We start from the raw sequence: 6,000 nt of genomic DNA, 5'->3' as shown, positions 1-6,000 counted from the left end.
AGTGGGTTCAGGAGGGTAATACAGAATGCTGTGCTGGATCCCAGCGGCCTCGTATCACTAGCAGTCAAGATGACAGGCATCTTATCCACATGGCTGTAACGGATCATGCAGCCACATCTCGATCCCTGATTCAACAGATGGGGATGTTTGCAAGACAACAACCATTTGCATGAACATTTCGACAACGTTTGCAGCAGCATGGACTATCAGCTCGGAGACCATGGCTGTGGTTATCCTTGACGCTGCATCATAGACAGGAGTGCCTGTGATGGTGTACTCAATGACGAACCTGGGTGCACAAATGTCAAAACGTCATTTTTTTGGATGAATCCAGGTTCTGTTTACAGCATCATGATGGTCGCATCCGTGTTTGGCGACATTGTGGTGAACGCACATTGGAAGCATGTATTCGTCATTGCCATACTGGCGTATCACCTGGCGTGATGGTATGGGGTGCCACTGGTTACAGGTCTTGGTCACCTCTTGTTCGCATTGACGGCAATTTGAACTACTATGGACACAACAAATTGACAATGTATGTGCAAGGCTATCATCTAGCCTGTATGTTTTAAGAAGAATAGCTCCATATGTCAATACCCAAACAATGAGGATGATGTATTTTGGTTTAATACATCCATTTCTAGCATATGGTCTTGCACTGGGGAACGGGGCTTCCAAAAGTCATGTAGACCAAGTATTTAAACTCCAGAAAAGAGCTTTGAGAATATTAGCCAAAAAAGATGCTCAACATCATGTAAGGAATTGTTTATAGAATTTAAAATTCTGACTATCTATTCAATGTATATGTTTGAAACAATAGTATTAACTGTAGAAGATAAGAAATATACCTGTTGTAATGCAGAAATTCATGATCACAATATTAGACAAGTACAAAATTACCATATGATACACAGAAGACTGAAAAAAACTGCAAACAGTCCATATATTAATGGAGCAAAATACCAAACACTGTCAAATGAACTGAAGGTAATAACTGGAGAGACATTCAAAAAACATCTAAAATCGTGGCTCATTGAGGAGTGCTTCTATAGCCTACTGTAGAAACTAAAATCTAAAGGATTATTATGTCAAATAATTTGGACTACATTCTTAAGTTCCTATTATATAGTAAAATTAGATCGTATACTGTCGTATTGTACTACCAATTGCTATGCATGTAATTACATGTTTCACACAAATAAATTACAAATTAGTGTACATAAGGTACCCAGTTGCCTCAAGACAGGAGATGGAGGATAAAACTGCTTCATTTTATCTTTCTCTTCACATATAATGGGAAACATATTGGATCTTGCTATTCAAAATTTTCCCAATATTTGTTTTGTGTTTTTTTCTGGGTTATCAGAAATGCTCCATCTCAATTTTTTCTTATTTTCCTTCTGAGGAGACTGTCAAGAGTACCTGTCATTATATCAAATCCATGTTGCAAAGTGTTCAGAAGAACTGTAGTTTCTGCCTTGTGTGCAGAAGAGCTGTGGCATTTTTCTTGTCACTGCCAATAATTAGGCCATCATTAACATAGGTTGATTCATGAAATTTATTTTATTGTGTTTGCAATAAAGCAGACAAGGATCTGCGGCACTGTTTAGGTCATGACTTCCATAAAATGCATGTTCCAGCTGCATGGCACCTGAGTCCACAAAGACTCCATTTCAAAACATACTCGATCAGCATAATCTCTGAAATTTTGTTGTTGTTCTATATGTATCATCTTCCCAAATAGGCAATCTTCACATCCAATTGTTTTACCAGCATCTTATTTGAAGCAGCTATTACTAACAAAGTTTGAAGTAATGCACCACAGGACTAAACGCATCTTCAAGCTTCTTGAACAAACCACCAGTCAGGCTCTGAAGCAAGCTTTTCCATCACTGCAACTTTCTGGTATAGAGAACAGCAGTTATGTAATATGTTGTCATTTATAGTACATCAACTAACATTCACATATTGTTTCCTTCAGTGATTACATTTCTTTATTAATAGCTTGCATTCCTTTTTCCTTCTCATTTGGATGCAATATTTGGAAAAACAGTTTGGATCTTTATGATTGTCAGCATCAGCTTTTGTTAGCATCAACAATTCACCACTTTTTGCCTCATTGACTTCTGTTCTCCAGATTATCTCAGTCATAAAATCCAAATGCTTGAGCTTTCTGGAAGTCTGTTGATTCCTTGATACCACTTTCTTTGACTTTCAGCAGAATCAAGTGTACCAAATTTTTCTTCGCATTTACTTCAAGTTCATATAAACAAAGCACCATAGGGATGTGCCATTTCGGTTTTGCCTTATCGTCAGGTATTTGTAGTCTATCAATATTCAATTTATAGTCACCATTGGTAGTAACAATCTTATGGAAGGTTCCCATTAATATACGAGTTGTTTCAGAGAGAAATTTCTTCTATGGGCACACACTGGATTGCGTCAACCTTCTTCTAAAATTGTGTTTTGTTCATTTTGATTTCGTCTGGGCCCATAAGCTGTCATAATTATTAATTTTGACCAACACAGTTTCATTTAAGAATGATTTATTCACAGGATATGAACTATTCAGCAACAAAATTAATTTCAAAGAGTTTTTATAAATCAAGGATATTTAAAAAAAAATACTATAGAACAGTATTTTATAATGAACCATTAACATGTTTCTTTGGTCTCTATAGTGAATTTAAACTGACCAACAATCAACAAGTAATCAGCATCTGTACTTGAAAGAACTGGCAGACAAACTATCTAGTGACACCTCATGGGTGCTTGCTTGCAGGTTCTGTTGTATGAAGAATCAAATGAAATAGCAGTGACTAATGCCCCATTTGACCTCTATTGTTACAAATACTTACCGCTCAGGATTGCTTGCTTTCCAGTATAAATTCATCATTACTTAGAGGAACTGATGTGAGACATTCCCTCATGTGGTAATCATCTAGATAATATTGTGGTGATAGGTGCTACACAACAATAACATCAAGCAAACTTGAAAACAAGCAATGGAAACTCCAAGTTGGAATATCAACAGTATCAGGAAAAGGATGATTGCTACTCACCATAAAGAAGACCTATCGAGTTGCACATAGGCACAATGAAAAGACTGTTACACGTTATAGCTTTTGGCCAAACCATTCTTCAGGCCAAAGCCGATCAGAGTTGCTGGTAGTAGTGGTTACGTGTGCTTGAGGCATGATTCCTTGTGTGAATGTGTGTGTGTTTCCTTTGCTAAAGAAGCCTTTGGCCGAAATCTATAATTTATAACCGTCTTTTCATTGCGCCTGTTGCAAGCCCAACAGGTCATTTTTACAGTGAGTAGCAATCTATCCTTTTTCTAATAAACTTGGAAACATAATTACATATGTAAAAAGTGGCAATACTGCATTGCAATGATAGCAAAAGCAAATTCTTTGAAGCTGAAATAGAATAATGTGCCACAAACTGAGTAAAAAGGTACAAGACCCATGGAACAGCAGTTAGCTGCCACAGAGAAACTGAGACTATCTAAAAGCTTAGAAGAATTGCAGATGTTCATGGAGAAAATCAGTTATTACATAAAATTTATTCAATATCTAACCTCATTTCACACCCCCTGAACCAACAGCAAAAGAAAAGTGTGAACCAAATGGACAGCATTACTTGAGAAAGAATGAATTTTCACTCTGCAGTGAAATGTTCGCTGATTTGAAACTTCCTGGCATTAAAACTCTGTACCACACTGGGTCTCAAGCTTGTGATCTTTACATTTTGCAGGTAAGTCCTTTACAGATTGAGCTATCCTAGCATGACTCGTGACCCAGGTCTTGAGTTGTGCTTCGATAGCTCAGCTGGTACAGTGCTTGCCCACAAAAAACAAAGGTCACAGGTTCAAGTCACGGTCCAGCATACAGTTTTAATTTGCCCGGAAGTTTCAAATCAGTACACACTGCGCTGCATACTGAAAACTCATTCTGGAAACCATCCCCCAGGACTGGCTAAGCTGTGTCTCTGCAGTATTTTTTCTTCCAGGAGTGCTAGTCCTGGAAGCTATGCAGGAGATCTTCTGTTAAGTTTGGAAGGTAGGAGATGAGATACTGGCAGAAGTAAAGCTGTGAAGGTGGGTTGTGAGCTGTTGTTGGATAGCTCAGTTGGTGGTGCACTTGCCTGTGAAAGGGAAAAGATCTGAGCTTTGAATCCCAGTCTGGCACACGGTTCTAATCTGCCGGGAAGTTTCAGTACATGAAAAAGTGTACAGCCAATTGCAAAATAAGTTTCAAACAGTTTCATACATAGTGATATTTTCATCTGGTATCTGACTGACTTTAGCTGTTGACAATTCCCATTATGACTACAGGGTTTCCTTATATGAACAGCTAATTCATTATGTATCAGAATCACTAAAACTACAAAACTACTCACAATTTAAACAACTGTCTGTCATATGTGATATGACCAAGTTCACAGATATCATTATGATATACAATTTCATCTAACTGCAGATTGGATTCTACTGTTAGCCACTTTTTGATCTCAAGAACAGGCAGCTCAGTGCTTTTAATTATAGGTCATGTTGCTCTGCAACTACAGCTACAAGATACATTACAAGCAGACCAGCAGACACAAATGTTAGTGTGCTATGCTGGGTCTCAATGGATGCTAACCCACTGCTCAGCACAAAAGCAGAAACAAGTTTTCAGCAGGATAAGACAATACAAAAATCCCCAGTCACAGCATCAAAAGTGGCTTCTTCTACAGCACTGGGTACAATAATACTGGAGCTGGCACAATGGCCAAGGTAAAGATGGCCAATTAGATTACCAGCTTTGACTGAAGTCCTACTACAAACCATATTTTCCTCATGGCAGGACCTGTGGGGGTTGTCAGCATCATTCGATGTACAACTGAGAGAGGCGAGCTGTATGTAGCTATTCTCAGAGCATAAATACCATGGGTTGTATCTAAGTTACACCAAAATTACTGAAGAATGACTGGCACCAAAAATCTGGCAGTGAGACCTGTCTATTGAGCAGAGGTAAATACAGATATTCAGAAACAAGTTCAAGCTGGCACTCAGAGCACCAAAAACTAAACCGATCATCTCTGCATTTTGGCTACTCTGTGACAGAATAGATCTATAATTTACTAGTCCCTTCTTAAGCACAATGTGACTGATTATATTAGGAGCATTATCAAACTATCTATACACAGTTAGCATGAGATCCATCACCCCAGAAGTCACTGTTCAAGTCCTGAAAAAAAAAGAAGCACGGCATTACAAAGCTTACCTCACACGTCGTACTCAACAGGGGGCCCAATTTTTTCTAGATTCTGCTCCTGCAGCGATCATATTAGCTACAAGAACACCCTTGTAACCATCATCCAATGTACTTATGGAACAAGTTCAGCATATGGTTGCACAAGTACAGCATGTGGTTGCAGCCCTGCCAAGATATTCCATGGGTGACAACCATACACTTTTCTACAGCTGTTTATGCCATCACCTCAGGACACCAAGACAACAGTCTCATCACCATCAGAACAGCACAAAGGAAATAAGGTTTGGGCCCATACATTTGGTTATCTCAAAGGATGAACATTTGAAATGGTCACCAGCTGGCAAGCACATCTGACATACATAGTTCAGCTGAAGCCAGAGATCACCAGTTGTGACCCTAAAAAGAAGTTCATTTGCCACACTACAGTCTTCATGTTGTTTGTGGACTCCACTTCGTTTCTTCTTACAAATTCCAGTTCATTGTGCTACAAGTGATAAGCATTAATCTGAAGTTTTATTGCATTTGTGTCTGTACCATTGTTCACCCTGCCAATAAATTTCATTGATATTCAGACAGATTTTGTTTTACTTGTAACCTGTAGATGGACCATTGCTGGACATACATTACCTGACAAAAAAAGTGACACACCCAAAAGGGGAGTAGGAAACAAAATGAAACTTCATGGATTAAGAGGTTAGTCTACTTGATGTTGTTTCAATACTTAGGAAATCAAGTCAAATTT

Source organism: Schistocerca piceifrons, chromosome 2, assembly GCF_021461385.2.
Source record: "Schistocerca piceifrons isolate TAMUIC-IGC-003096 chromosome 2, iqSchPice1.1, whole genome shotgun sequence".
Classification (NCBI taxonomy): domain Eukaryota; kingdom Metazoa; phylum Arthropoda; class Insecta; order Orthoptera; family Acrididae; genus Schistocerca; species Schistocerca piceifrons.
Note: the sequence above shows the minus strand (reverse complement) of the source record.